At 39.2% G+C, this 16,794-nt stretch overlaps 1 protein-coding gene across 3 annotated transcripts in view; it reads left to right on the top strand.

The window, feature by feature from the left end:
* LOC109425248 (uncharacterized) overlaps nucleotides 1–16,794 on the top strand; it is a 163,273-nt gene that overhangs the window by 122,091 nt on the left and 24,388 nt on the right. The window lies entirely within an intron of this gene.

Genomic DNA, 16,794 nt, shown 5'->3' with positions numbered 1-16,794 from the left:
TTGGAAATTCCTCCTATTCTACAAATTCCACAAAGAGTTATTTCAAAGCATTTTTCATGATTTACTTCTGAAATTCCTTAATTAATATATATTTTAATGGATGGATATTTTCCATGAAATTAAGCAGAAATTCCTCCAGAGATTCCTTCAGAATTTTTTTTTTAGACATTTATTCAGAAATATTCCTTCAATGAAACTGCGGTGTCTTCAGACATTATTCCAGAGTTTTTCAAAAAATTCCAAAAACAGGTCCTTCAATTTTTTTTTTGCTGGAATGTCTTTGGAAATTCTTTCAGAAATTCTCACAGCAACTTCCAATTTCTTCGGAAATTCTACTAGGGAGTCCTCCTAAAGTTTCACAAAGAGTGGTGTTTGAAAGTTGTGTATAAGTTTCTGAAGAAGTTTCCTCAGAGATTTCTTTAGAAAATCCTTCACATATTCACCCTATTTTTCGGATTTTTTTCTTTTCGAAAAATCCTTCGGAAATTCTTTTAAACATTCTCTCAAACGATTAAGAAAATGCTCCAGGGGTTTTTTTGAAAACCTGAATTTCTGTCAGAAAAACTTTCTGGGATTTCTTTAGACATTCCTCCAGGGACTCTTTGAAAAATTGTGATTAATTCGAGATTTTCTGCAGGGATACCTATAGGAACGGCCCTAGGGGTTCCTTCACAAATTTTTCGAGGGATTCTATCAAAAAATCACCAACCGCTGTCATTATAAGTTCGACTAATAATTTCTTCAGGAATATCTCAAGATTTTCCTATAGAGATTTCTTTAAAAAAAAACTTTCGCGGATTTTTCGATAATTCTTTCATGGACCCTTGCTGGAATCCATCCTAGGATTCATTAAAAAATATCTTTAACGAGTTCCTGAAAAAAATCTCCCATGGATTCTTAAAGAAATTCTTTCAGGAACTCCTTTGAAAATTCCTCGTAGATTAACATTAAAAATCATTCAGGAAATTCTAAAGAAATCCAGTCAGAAATTCTTTCACAAAATCTCCTAGGAATTTCTTAAGACTTTAGAATGAGCTTCAGAAATGTCTTTAAGAACTCCTTAAGAAAGTCTTGCACGGATAGCTTCCAAAAATGCTGCATGGATTTCTTTGGAAAATACTGTAAGGATTCCTTTCAAAAACTCTTGCATAGATTGTTCCAGAAATTCATCTTCGAATTTCTTCAGATTTTTCCTCCAAGCGTACCTCTAGGAATTTCTCTATGGATTCCTCCAGGAATTTATTGTTTAGGATTTTTATTAAGGGATTTCTCCAAGATTTTTTTCCCAAAAATATCTCAAGAAATTTTGTTAGGTATTCCACCAGGGGTTTCCGAAACACGAGGTATTTCTCCTGGAATTTCTTCAAAAAATCGATCAAAAGATTTTTAAAAATTACCGAAATTACTTTTTACCGTCATTATATACCTATTACAAGCTCACTTTTTCATAAAATTTCACAATTTGTACTCCTTCAACAGGTAGAGTTGAGGTTTGGGAGTCGCCACTTTTTAAATATACCTGTTTTTTTTTTCAGAAATTCTTTCAGGAAATTTTGTGAAAACATAGGCGAGTAGCCTTGAGTCGTTGTCAACAGCGAGCGAAAAGTCTCTTTCCACAGACTATCTTCGATCATATCTAGTATAGGGGAACAAAGCCAAAAATTCCAAGATGGGGTAAAATGGTCCAACTCATAAAATCATTCCTCGATGTGATTTGACCATTACTATAGGTGAATGGTGTCAAGATATGTTTACATAAAAGCTAGGCTGCCATACCCAAGAAAAATCTTTCGCTTTCCCAATGAAAACTGTCAACTTCCGGTTTTTCGTGCTTGCAATTAAGGTTTTCTGGTGATTTTATTATCAGCCAAGTGTTTCCAAGCAGATTGAGACACACATGGAGACGCATGGTTGTTGATGTCTACGCTTTTCATGTTAGGGGTCATTCAAATATGACGACCATCGTTTTGCGAGGAGAGGGGTGACACTCAATGTATTGAGCGTACGAAAAAAGCGGACCAGAGGAGCAAAGGGAGTCAGAAATGCCCGAAAAATGATGGACGTAATTTTTGAACGTTTTCATGACGTGGCATATTACCCCATGGCAGATGGCCTTTTTGCTCCACTTCCGTTTTACGAACCAGTTTTTGAAATCGCTATAAATCGATGAAAATGCATTAGTTTAGTGAATATTTTTGCTGAAGTATCGAGCAAATATTGTCTAGTTGCTGTTAACACTTTGAAAGCCTAGTAAATGAAGCTATTTATCATTGAAAACGATGGAAGTTTGAAAAATGGCATATTGCTTCACTTTCCCCTACTGAAACACAGGTAGTACCATACCAGGTAGATTTTGTCCATCTGACATTCTATTGTGGGGGGGTCGGGTCGGTTGGTGGGTGTCTAAACCAAAACGTCGCCATCGCCCGAGACGCGCGATAAATGTTGTTGATGATGGTTACGGCCCCGGCACACGCCACCATCACCACCTCCACACTCCTCACCTACGCGCGGCGCGACCGTGTCTTTATGGCATTCGAAAAGAGGGGCTTAGCTTCTTCCATTCTATGCAGAAGTCGAACTAAGTTGAGCGCCGCCAACAACATCAACGACAACGGTGCGGTTGGTCGTCTTCGTGGTCGCCACGGTGAATGAAAAGTGAATCTCTTTCTTGGAATACCAGGTTTATCGCAGCCAGCCAGTAGACTTAGGGAATTTGACCGTTTTCGGATGAATTATTAATACCCGCCACCTAACCGAGGTGCCGGCGTTTAAAAAGCATTTCCTTTCCGTTTAAATAAATTTGGGAGTCAATAGGAGGCAATCAGTGAAGTACTAGATTGAAAGTAGTGAGCTGGATTTTTGTATGGTGAGATGATCAATTCTCCATTTCTGCAATGAAATGGAGCAAACAACGTGGGTTATATGATTTCTTGACTAATTTGATGCTATTTGAGCAAAAGTTTGGGTAACTGTGAGGTTGTATTATTTATTTCTTGCAACTTCAACAACACAGTTTCCCAAACTTTTGCTCAAACAGCATAAAATTGGACATGAAACCATATAACCCATGCTGTTTGCACCATTTCATTGTAGAAATGGAGAATTGATCATCTCACCATACAAAAATCCAGCTCACTACTTTCAATCTAGTACTTCACTGATTGCCTCCTATTGCCTTTGGATACCGCACACAAAGTGACGGATGATGAATCACGACGCGAAATGTATGCGGTGTTCATTTTATGTATATCGATTCAATGATCAAATTAAACATAACTGATCATTATTATGCTTCGACAAAAATTAATACGACTGGTTTCTATAACCGGCTGAAATCTTTCTTAGAGGTGATTTCTTAATCCCTTAGGCTCGCTTAGCCCTTAAACCTAGTTTAACTAGTGAGTGGGGTAAACCAGGTTTACAAATTAAGCGGAGATCAAGACATCGACCCTTAAACACTTCCTAGATTTTACATGGAAGTCTGTTTCCTGTTCCCTTTGGGGTTGTCTTACTCTCATTACAAGTCATTAGCCTTCTCAAGTGACACTAAGCTGGTGGCATCGCCCTAATGCCTCAATGAACTCAATAAACACTTCTAGTGGAATGCCATTAGCTTGAAGCTACCGACCACTAATTTATCGGTCTTATGTTACTCCTCATTCTTAGACCGCCACCGCCGTATGTTACGCTCGTTGCATTACACGGCTGCACAGCTGGAAGTTTGTATGGTTGATATTGTAGCAAAAAAAATGTTTTCTTGTTTACGTCAGAAATAAAGCAAACACAAGTGTATCACGACGACGAAGACGACAACGACAACCAAGTAACGTGTGCGTGAAAAAGCAATTTTAATCATAACACCGACCAAATAAGGAAAAAAAAACTTCAAACGTAACCCTGCACATTTTTCGCTATGCCATGCCGTCGTAAAGTAAGTTGTCATTATGCTGTCCGATGCACTTCTGCATGAGGAAATTTAAGTCTTTAGCGAAGGGACAGAGTGCGTTACCATAAAAGCGAATGTTATGCCATCTACACTTGAGGGGGTTAGAAGCAGAGGGGTGTAAGTGACAAAAACCCACTTTCGAGTAAATGAGGTTTGAAGTTTTGGCCATTTTTCATCCCATACTAAATGTATGGAGCTTCATAATCAACCCAATTTTGTCTGATTTATTGTAATTTTTCCAATCATCGTAGAAACAATCTTAAAAAAGTTCCTGAAAGTTTGAAATCTGAAAAATTTTATGATATGCTCAGCTTAAAATCGACAAAATGGTCACTTACACCCCTTTGATTCTGAGTGTCCTCTACTGTACGTTGCTACTAGTGCCATGCACATTACATGTTGTTCAACAAAATGATTTTTTTGGCATCATATACCACATCAGTACGGCAAAAAGTACATGGAAAATGCAGGAATATGTAATTTTCATTTTTTTTTTTTGAACACCCCTCAAAACTCTGGCGTTTGATTTGGATGAGTCGTATCTGCACAGGCAATCAAACCAAACTTTTGACCTATCCAAATCGAACAACGACTCCTATTTTGAATTTCATTAGTTTGCAATAAATTACACACTTAAATTAAATCGCCGACCTCAGCAAACGGATTGCCGAGAATCCAACAGCCGAGAATCCGGTAATAATTTTCACTGAATCTCGGTAAAAGTTTTACCGAGATGTCGTTAAAACTTTGCCGAGATCTCGGTAATCCAAATTTTTACCGAGATTTCGGCAAAGTTCACCCAGACTCGGTAATGGTTTACACCGAGATCAATTTCTGAATTTAACTGTGCAAGGGCTAATATGGTTATTATTCGACTAAGCACTGCAAAGTGGGCAAAAAACGCAACTTATTTTTGCCGCTGATTTGAGGCAATATAAAGTATGTATGTACAGGGGGTGTCCAAAATGTTTGGGATAGGCAACTTTTTTTCCTCCCACAAAAAAAATCAACATGCTGTAACTTTTCATAGAGTGCATCAAAAAATCTCATGATGACTGTTTATCAACCTGTTATATGTGCATCGTTGGTACAAATTTGGGCTTGATTGAATAATTTTTCGCGAAGTTAGAACCATTTGGGTAAAGCACTATTTTTTAGACAACTCATTTTGAGCTGTCATATCTCGGAAACCAGTGAACCGAATTGAATGAAATTTTTAACGTTTATCAACAAAATATTGATACTGAATACAACGTTATAAAATGTAATATTTTCTCACGGCGAATTAAGTTTTACCTGGTTGAAATTTTTACCCATATAGAGGAAAATAAGTCAAATTTACAATACCACACAAAAATTACTAAATGTGTTCTTTCTTTAATCTAAATAGGCTCTAATTTATCTGATTAAAGATAACTTGAGAACAGAAGTGGAAAATTTTTGGACATCAACACTAAAATTTAGTGACATTGACGTAAAAAAATACATTTTTTCGAGAAAAATCCAAAAAGTGTCAATCCATGATAACTTTTTTCAACGTTTAAAAAGTATCTATGTTTTTATAGTTTGTAAAGCATTTGTATATTGTTAGTGTACGTTCAAAATTTCATTCAATTCGGTTCACTGGTTTCCGAAATATGACAGCTCAAAAATGAGTTGTCTAAAAATAGTGTTTTGCCCGAACGGTTCTAACTTTGCGAAATATTAATCAATCGAGCCCAAATTTGTGCCAATGATGCACATATAAGAGGTTGGAAAACAGTCAAAATTTAAGATTTTTTGATGCACTCTATGAAAAGTTACAGCATGTTGAACTTTTTTGTGAGAGAAAAAAAGTTGCCTATCCCAAACATTTTGGCCATCCCCTGTATGTATCCCAAAAGGAAAAATCATGCTAAATCGACTAATGATGGTCTCATGGCCGGAAAATGACTATGGCCACTTCTATAGGTCCCGAACTTGCTTTTCCAGGTTACCCATCAGGCTATTTTCAATCAAGTTAACCTAATATGCAATGCGGCATATGATTTCATATATATTTTTTTTTTTGTAAGGATGTTAGTGGTGACTTTGAGAACTCACAGAGGTCATACGGTCACTCTCGGATCCTGTCCCAGTTCCACCAGATTTTTTAAGTCAGCTTAATTTACGACATATCAATTCATATTTATTTTCAACAGGCATGTGAATGGTGACTATTTCAAACCTCACAGAGGTCATGTGACCACTTCCAGATCCTAGTCCAATAGGACACGTTCGGTGTAGTACTAGAATTGTAGTAATGAGCTGAATTTTTGTATGGTGAGAAGGTGAGTTCTCCGTTTCGGCAAAGAAATGGTGCAAAAAGCGTGGGTATTATGATTCCTTGCCTAATTTAATGCTATTTGAGCAAAACTTTGGGTAAATGTATTGTTTACATTGCAAGAAATAGAGACAACAACAACAATGTTGCCCAAAGTTTTGCTCAAACAGCATCAAATTAGGCAATGAATCATAATACCCACGCTTTTTGCACCATTTCCTTGCAGAAACGGAGAATTCACCTTCTCACCATACAAAAATTCAACTCATTACTACAAATCTAGTACTTCCTGATTGTGTCCTATTCCCCGGATCCGAATTCCGGCCTTTTTAAGTGGAGTCAGACCAATTCCTCCGAATCCAGCTTCCGGCCATTTCAAGTAAATTCATCTGAATATATGGAGCGCCATATCATTTCATATGTATTGCTGGTAAGGATGTCTGTGGTGATAGTTTGAAACCTTGCAACGGTCATACGGCCACTTCCGGATTGCGGCCATTCAAGTGAAGTCAGCAGAATATACGGTTCGAAATATCAATCCACATCTATTTTCAACAGGCATGTGAGTGGTGATTATTTGAACAGAGATCATGTGACCACTTCCGGATCCTGGTCCAGTTCCTACGATTTCGGATTCCGACTTCGAAACCCAAAAACCGTTACAGAAACCGAAAATGAAAGCTTACGAACTGATTCCTGGTATCCTATTAATGAGAGAATAGTTGTAGCCAGATTCAGAACACGGGTTCGAAACCTTACCATGATCCAATGTTACTCGCCAATCGATGCAAAAAGAACTTTTGCAGTCAACTGAATGATGCCATGGATAAGATTCCAACAACTGATATCAAGATCCTCATGGGCGACTGCAACGCGAAGGTTGTTTCCGACAACTCGGACTATGAGCACGTCATGGGACGCCATGGTCTCGGAGAAATGAGCGAAAACGGAGAGCTGTTTGCAGAGTTTTGTGGCAACAATGATATGGTGATTGGGAGATCGCTCTTTCCCCATCGACCAGTGTACAAAGTGACATGGGTTTCCCGTGATGGCGTCACGGAAAATCAAATCTACCACATATGCATCAGCCGGAAATGGAGACGGATGATGTGCGGAACAAACGTAGCGCCGACATTACGTCCAACCATCATCTCTTAATAGGCGAGATCTAGCTGCGCATTGCGAGGATCCATCGACAGGAGGAGAAGATCGGAGGCCGGTTCAACACACGCCGACTGGAAGACGCTAGGGTGAAAAGGTTCTTTGTCGAGGAGCTGGGGAACCGTGCTGCAGATATTTCGAAAGGTGGAAGCGTAGAAGATTAATGGAACGCCATAAAAAACGCCTTCATCGCCATCGGTGAGGATAATTTAGGTGAGTTACTCACCCAGAGAAAGCAGTGGATCACAGATGACACATGGAGCGACAACACGAGGAGCCAAAGCCGTAGTCTGTCAGCGGTATTCGGTACTCGAAAAGGAAGTGAAGTACTCATGTAGGCGGAACAAAAGAGCGTGGGCGGACTCCCTAGCCGACGAAGGCGAGAAAGCCGCAAATACCGGCGACATTCGTTTCCTCTACGATGTCTCACGTCGCCTTAGTGAGACTAAAATGAATGCTACGATGCCGAAAGACACATCTGGACAGCTCGGCTAATCAGCTGAAACGCTGGCTCGGGCACTTTGGAAACCTTTTTCAAGCAACTGCCAAGGGTCCGACGCATTACCTGCGTCAACACCAAAGCTCCATCATTGCAGGGCATGGAGAAACAGTTATCCGTAGCATGAAATTGACTAGGGGCCGATCGCATATCAGCTGAGATGCCCTAAGCTGACCCCGTAGTATCTACACAACTGCTGTATAAACTATTGTGCAACATATGGGAAACCGCAACATTTCCGGTCGACTGGATGCGTCTTAATAGAGGTGCTCAAAAAGAGTGACCTGACTACGGAGTATCATGTTGCTGTGCATTGCTCTCAAAGTCCTCTGCAAAGTGATCCTTAACCGGATACAGAAGAAAATTGACGCAACTCTCCGACGGCAGCAAGCAGGATTCCGTGCCGGACGATCCTGTGTGGACCATATTGTCACGCTCCGTATCATCATATTCTGATTTATCGACCGTATTCTATTAATAACTTGTGGCTATATCGTTTTTTTTTTCTACTCATAGTATAAGGGAGTACAGATCAAAGTGGATAATGAAATGATAGATATCATAGAATTCGCTAGGTAGCGAACAAGTGTGAAAATTGTATAGAAGGTGAAATTAGGCAAGTAGGACATGTATTGAACGAATACATCGAATGCGTGAAACTTCTGCCGTGCGACCTGTGCTTTTAAACAGATCGGCTTAATTGGTAGTTCATACCACCTTACCAAGACTGGCAAAAGTTTCAGGCACCCGACTGCCTATGTATTGTTCTGCTACCGATCGATAGAATTTGTGATGAAAACAGAACAATACATAGGCAGTCGGATGCCTAAAATTTTTGCCAGTCTTGGCAAGGTGGTATGAACTACCAACCAAGCCGATCTGTTTAAAAGCACAGGTCGCACGGCAGAAGTTTCACGCATTCGATGTATTCGTTCAATACATGTCCTACTTGCCTAATTTCACCTTCTATACAATTTCACACTTGATCGCTACCTAGCGAATTCTATCATATCTATCATTTCATTATCCACTTTGATCTCTACTACCTTATACTATGAGTAGAAAAAAAAGACCGATATAGCCACAAAATCATCAAGTTCCGTATCATCCTGGAGCAAATCAATGAATTCCAAGAGTCTATCTACCTGGTGTTCATTGATTACGAAAAAGCTTTCAACCGTCTCAATCACGGAAACATGTGGGAAGCCTTAAGGCGCAAGGGTGTACCTGAGAAAATCATCGGCCTCATTGAAGCACACTGCAGAGCATTTTCGTGCAGACTACTGCACAACGGTGTTTTGTCCGATCCCATACGGGCCGTTGCTGGAGTGAGGAAAGGGTGTATACTATCACCGCTACTGTTCCTCATCGTAATCGACGAGATCCTGGTTGGTGCGATTGATCGTGAACCAAATCATGGATTGCTGTGGCAACCCATTACCATGGAGCAACTAAATTACCTCGAACTGGCTGATAACGTTGCTCTCCTAGCTCAACGGCGCTCTAATATGCAGAGCAACCTCGATGATCTTGCCAATCGCTCCTCAGCGGCAGGTCTTACTATCAACGTCAACAAGACCAAATCGTTGGATGTAAACACGGTCAACCCTTCCAGCTTTACCAAGATCGACATAGGTGCACGGATCAAGAAGGCGAGGGCTGCTTTTGCGAGTTTAAGAAACGTATGGAAAAACAATCTGATTAGTCGACGCACCAAAATCCGAATTTTAAACTCGAACGTGAAATCTGTGCTGCTATACTTCAGTGCAACCTGGTGTGTATCAGCGGAGAAAACTCAACGGCTGCAGGTCTTCATCTATAGATGCCTTTGGTATATAATTCGTGCATGGTGGGCCTCACAATTGGATCTCCAACGTGGAGCTCCATCGTCGATGTCATCAAAAGCCGATAGCGACGGAAATTCGGGAGCGAAAGTGGAGGTGGGTCGGCCACACTCTACGCAGGGGCGGAAACGAAATCTGTAAACAAGCGTTAGGCTGGAACCCAGCAGGACATCGCAGCAGAGGCAGACCCAGATGCTTATGGCGACGCAGCCTCAATAAGGAAATAAAGGAAGTTTGACCTGGACACAGGTCAAGGCGATAGCGAGCAATCGACTAGCATGGAGATCTTTCAATTCGGCCCTCTGCACCAGCATGGGTGCTCAGGACTGAAAGTAATTAGTTCAAAATGTCTAGTCAACTGCTTTCAAACTAAAATCATCGAATCCATTTAGTTTTTTAAATATTTCGATGCAACAGTATATTTCTTCGGACTCCGAGGTTTTGGTGCCGCCTGTACCACTAAACCATGCAGGAGACATCATGCAAAATTCATAATTTTTATTTTCACCTTCAAGCAAACATCGCCGCTCGCATGCCAGTTAAAATTCTTCTCTCGCATTGGATTCTCCGGTCGACAGACTGCCTGACAATGAAAAGTGCAATGTTTACTTTTCAATGTGTTTTCCCAACACCATTCTTCCACGCGATTTTCCAAAAAAAAGTTTAATGCAATCCTCAGCCCCTCAGCGCTTGCCTCTTTTTTTAGAGTGACGTCAGTATAATTGCCATTCCTGCTCCATACAGTTACGGACTATGATGGGCGTTCATCGACTCTGCTATGCAGCAAAATATTTGCATGTGATGTTGTTTTTCTCTCATCCATCCGAGTTGAGTTGATGGTACCGTTATATGAATAGGCATCATGTTTCCTCTTTCAATGAATAATCGGTTCGGCTCGTTGACTGAATTACGTTGAGCACATAGTGGGTAAGGTGCGATGCAAAGAGATAAGAGATCGGATAAGCGTCGAAGCACACTCTGTGGAAACTATATGCAGAACGCATGAACCGTACATAGTAGATGAGTTGCGATGAGTGCGGAGATGCGATGGAGCTGCTTCGACGCATGTGAACGCAAGAGAACGCAAGAGAATGCTTGTCGGGTATGGATTTTATGATTGCGCTCGTTGTGTATGTAAAGCAATGCGGATTTAATGTGTTGGGAATGCTAGTAGGTAATATAAAATGCGTTAATATGTTGTTGTTTTTAAATATAACTCAATGCTTTTTCACATGACTTGCATTTTGATGAACCAGACGTAATAAAAATTTATCTTACTGTCTATCGATCGCCATGTAAAATAACATATTTCATTGCATATAGAATAGTATTCCATCAAATCGTTTAAGTTTTTACAGCATAAATATTTATGTTATTATATGTGTATAAAAAAAAAATATTTTCTATGTTCGGGATTTAAATGAAGTGATCAATGTTTGATATGGCCGTTTGTTCAGTGCATGCTATTCATGTGCAAGTTAGAAAGTTTAAGGGTTTTATGGTATTCAACTCAATTGCTAAAAGGATTCTGATTGAAAGGTTCTGCTTTTTTCTTTGCCAGGCAAAACTAGAAAAGAGTGTGACATCGATTTCGATTGATACTCTTTTACCTAATATATGATGAATATTGTGTACTTGGGTGTCTACTCATAACTCAAAATAAAATTCCCTGAGTTTTCCAGGTTTTTCCAGATGAAATTTTGAAAGTTTATAATTAAAAAATAACCCAAATTTTCTAAAAATTATAAAGGATGACTTAGGGTATCATCGCCAGGTTTGTTCTTTTCGTCATGAGGGATTTATGCCGGTCAAATTGCCTAAAACTTGATCATATTCAATTTGGTTGGGAAGGATTTGATGCCAACTCTGAGTTCAACAGGTTTCAAAAAACCCCCCATGACCAAGAGAACAAAACTGCCGAAAAATACGTAAGTTCCCCTACTCTTCAAAAATTCTTCCAATATTTCTGAGCATTATTCCTGGAATTTCTTCCAAAGTATCTTCCTGGCTTTCCGCAAGATTCTTTCACACGAGATATCTGTTTGAGTACGTCCCGATATTTTTTGCAAAGGTTTTCCGATATACTAGAGATTCTCGCTGGATTCTTCCTGAAGATCCATCCAAAACTATTCAAAGTTTCTTCAAGAATGTCGTAGCCATGCGGTTAGAGTACGGATGGATGAGGATTTGATTCCCGCTCCGACCGATGAAAATTTTCACGAGAATAGCTTCTTATCCGTAGCCACTCCGTGTTAAGTTTCGTTCAATCGGTACAGCCGCCGGCTGAAGCCAGTGTCCATGCCTTTTTTAACGGTTTTCCGGGACAGCTATCCATAAACTATTTTATTTTCACCGATAGTTTTCCGATATTCCTCTTGTTTTCCTCACGGAACTTCGTTCGCAGCTGCTTTCAAGATTCCATATGGTTTTCAGAATTCCTCCTTGGATGTCCTTAATATTTTTTCTCGGGATTACTATTATCTCGAACTTTTTTCGAGATGTCTCATTTTTTCTCAGGTTTTTCCTGAAGTTCCTGTCGTGATTTCTTCAATAACACTTTGCGGAGTTTCTCGCAAGATTTTATTTGAATTCCCTCGAATATTTCTCCATGAATTTCCTATAAGGTATTTCGTAAGTTATCTCAGGAGACATTCTGAGGAAAACCCGTAGAAGAATCCCTGCAATTACTTTGGGATAAATTCCTGAAGGAATATCCAGAATCTCGGGACAATTTCTGGTAAAGATTCCGGGAAGAATTTTGGGAATAATGCACAGAATATCTGTAAAAACTCTCAGGTGGATCACTATAAGAAATCCGGTACAACTACAAGAAACTCTGAAAATATGCAAGAGAAGAATTCAATGAGAAATATCAGCAATAACTCCTGTAGAAATCCTAGAAGGCACTCTGGAAAAAAAAATCTTAGGGGAAAATCCAGGGTATTTTAATTAAGAAAAGCTCTGAGAGACATCTCATGACCAACATCGGAAGGAACCTTCTGAGAGAAGCTCCAGGAGATACTCCGAGAAAAATCTCAGGTAAAACTTCAAAATAAACATCGCAAAAACTTTTAACAAATTCCTGTAGGAGACCAGGAAGAACATCTCGAAGAAAGCCCAAAGCAATGGTTTGAAGATATCACAGGAAAAAATAAAAGAAATCTCTTGAGGAACTCTTGCAGTAAATTCGTGAAAACTCCTTCAGAAATCCTTGGAGAAACTTTAGTAGGAACCCCAGGAATAACTTCTTTAGCAACTCTGAAAAACGTTCTGTGAAGATCTTCTAAGGAAGTCCCAAGAGGAACACCGGAAGGAATCGGGTAAAATTTTCGTGAGGAGTGCCGAAAGAAATTCCACGGTTTATCCCGACAGACATTCTTATAGAGTATTCGGAATAAATTCTGGTAGAAATCCTACGAAGATTTCTTTGAGCAAAACACTGGAGGAACTCTGAGAAGAAATAGCATCCCCGTGAAAAACTCTAGGAGAAATCGGTTGGAATTCAGGAATCCTGGAAGGAATCCGGAAGTATACCTTTCCGGAAAAAAATCAAAAAGGAATACAAAGAAAAATAGCGGAATGGAATTTTATAAGAAATCCTGGGAGACATTCCAGGAGATATTGTTAAAGAAGTTCCAGAAAGAAATTCTGACGGAATTTCTGGAAAAAAAAATCCTTGTGGCGAAATTTCTATATGGATATTTACTACCAGGTTCATACGACCCAATGATTTTTTTTTTTCGGAGTAAAATTTTCCTGAGTACTCAAGAAATTCCCTGAGTATTCCAGGTTTTTCCCTGTTAAATAAAATTCCCTGAGGATTCCCGGTTTTCCAGGTTTTTCCAGGTAGTAGACACCCTAGAGACATCTTTTCTCGTAGATGTCGCCGAAAATTTTGTAATAAAAAAAATCTATACCCTCAAATAATACATACTTGCCGAATTTTTGTTTCTTTTTGCCGAGATCAGCACAATAAAGTAATGTTTTAATGCCGAAAATCAGTATAACAGTCTCATATTGATTTAATTTGAAATCAACACTCAGATAGCTCAGTCCGGAAAGTAAAAATATGTGTATAGATAAAGACATCCCTCACGCGGATATAATTACATTTTATACATTCTTTTATCAAATGATTAATTCAATAATCTCAATCTTGTACAGTTACACCAGATTTGTTTTTTGAACTGGTCGGTTTTTGCTATTGCAACAGGATCAAAACTGACTAAGTTATAGCAAAAAAAAAACGGCCCGCGCAAAACAAAAAGCAGGTGCATTCTATCTTTCCGCTCTTACAGATGAAACGATCATTTCACTACCCACATCCAAAGAAGCGCTTCAACATACAAGCGACTTCATCGATCAAATCACGCGAGTCGTTGATGCGCACGAAATAGGCGAAAAAGGATGTGAAAACAACATGCGCACCCTCATTGAAAACCTCATGCACTATGGCCTATCGAACTTCCCTCTTCTCATCTCATAACTTATCGCATCCGATCGCATCTCACCTTACCCACTATGGTCACAGCCTTAGAAAATAAAAGTGTTTTGAAAATAGCGCCGATTTCAGTTCCTGCCTTCGGCGATCCGCTTCATGGAAATCAAAGCTGCACGACACGTGTAGTGGCCGCGCTTGTTTGTAGTGGCCGATTGATTCATTGCGTTGTTGAGTATTGTCGGCGCCAATAGAGAGAGGAGCACAGCAGAGAAATTGTCATCAGGGATAGGAAATAGAGTAGCTTATCAATATCACAGAGAACATACATTCAAATCACATTTTTTTTCAGGATTTCCTCCGGAAGTTCCTCTATGAATTCTCCCGTGGACTTCCAAAGAAATTTCCGTAAAATTTTACAGGCATTCTTCCTGTGATTCCTGCTGGGGTTCATCCAAAAGTTCTTGCTGGAGTTCCTGCAGCACGTCTTCCACGAATATCTGCAGTAACTTTTCTGGATTTTTTTAGTGGCTTCTTTAATATTTCTCTTAGATTCACCAGATACTTATATCCAGGAATTTATTTTTGGGTTTTCAGGAATATCCTCCAAAAATTCTCTCGGAGATTTCTTTAAGAGTTTTCCTATGATTTTTCCAGGTCATGTGACACCTAGAAGTTTTCGCTGAAGTTCTTACAATTATTCCTTCGCCGAGGTTAAAGTGGCTAGAAGCCAATGAAAGGTTTTGTTTGTGGCAATGATGTTTCAGAATAGATCACTGATCGTTCGGTTATTACACTTTCAGTTGTTGTACAGTACAGTCAACTGAACAGCTCATATAATAGCTACAACCAATTGAACATTATACGCCGTGTATCCATTCGCATAAGACATTGTAATCTATTCAAAACATCAAAAGCATCTCTTAATTGCCACTCATTAGGGCATTCAATCCTCTTTGGTAGTTATTTGGCATTCGGTCGATAATTTCCTTCACTTTCCAGTGAAAAACTTCGCACTTTTTACATGTGTTTATCCACCCAATTTCACTGGCAATTCACCTGCGAAACCAATCTAATTTGCACGTACCTATGGTGGGCAAACGCACCGGGGAACGCTGGTGCTGCTTTGCGTGACCAATCCGTGGCCAAGAGCCTCCAAAAGATTCATCGTAATTTGCTGAGATAAAAGCTAAGCGAGCAAAATAACAAAAATAAAACATCCTCAAGCAGCCCCATACTGTACCAACATTAGGGGAATTGGCATGAAATGCACCGTTGCTAATAGCGACTCTCAATTTTGATAGTATATATCTAAAGAATTATGTATCTATGTATAGAGATTTTGATACTACAACCAAACTTTTTTATAGTGTAAAACTTAGTTTCTTGTTGCCAAGTAGAGCGCTCAAGTAAAATTCCATCTTTTTCCGCAAGTAATTTTGACAACTGATTCAGTATGGGGAGAAACCACAGACAAACAGACGTAACACTTGGAACAAATTCCTTAAAAATTCATCGCTCACTCACACTAGCACCAGCTGGTGACGATATTGCGCGAAGCACTGAGCTTCGCAATGTCGTCAATAGCAGGCGCTAGTGTGAAACGTCAAACGCGAACAAAAACTATGCGCGCGCCTCTAGTTGTGAAAGTAACAACTGCGGAGATTTAAAAAGATCGTTAAAACCGTGGGCGATGGAAATTTTGTCAGTGTTACGTCTGTTTGTCTGTGGAGAAACGTTACTTTTCCTTACGGAATAATAGCACTCCAGAAAAAATCCCTCTAATTACCAAAGGAATTTTGACAACTGATTAGTATGGGAAGAAATGTCACTTTTCCTTGAGGAATAATTGAACGGAATATTTTTCCGCAAGAAAAAGTGACAGCTCCATTTGATTTGCGCGGCAGGCGTTACGAGCGTTACACAATTTTCATTTCTTTCCAGCTGCGAACCACTCAAGAAATTTTAACAGCGAAATCATTTCTTGACCGTTCCTTGTCCTATCTTTTTGCACAGTACGTACGAAGTGGAAACTATATATGGCTATAGCCATAAGGCATGAAGTACATAGGGTTGAAGTACATAGGGTCAACTATTTGTTCATCGCAGTTTGACACTAATGAAAATTCGATCGCGTCAAACAAGATGTTTGAACATTGGATTCTTTATGGACAAATATTTGAAATCGTAAAAAAAGTTTTTAATAATTTATCAATAGTTTTACTATTGCACCAATATTTAGTTTACAAAATAAAACGAAAATTGTGAACTTTTGCCAACGACCAAAATTTTTGAAGTGCAATTTAGTGCTGATTTCGAAACCGCGCTTCAAAAAAATTTAAGTAGAGCAGTTTTTGAGTTTTGGCTCAATATCGAGTTTTACAATTTTTTAAAATATGGAATTTACTGAAATTCAAATATCTTGCGTTTTATTCAACCAATTTTAAATCTTTTTCCATAAATTAAAAGCTGAATACAATACCTTTCGATCATCTGAATTTAGGTTTTGCGTCAGATTGATGAAATTCAAGATATTGGCGAGTTTTTGGGACGATCTTTTTAAATTTTAGCAAAATTTCCAAAAATATATGAAGAAATATA

The sequence above is a fragment of the Aedes albopictus genome, chromosome 1 (genome assembly GCF_035046485.1).
Source record: "Aedes albopictus strain Foshan chromosome 1, AalbF5, whole genome shotgun sequence".
NCBI lineage: Eukaryota > Metazoa > Arthropoda > Insecta > Diptera > Culicidae > Aedes > Aedes albopictus.
The sequence above is the reverse complement of the archived record's forward strand: the minus strand, read 5'-3'. Positions and strand labels throughout refer to the sequence as shown.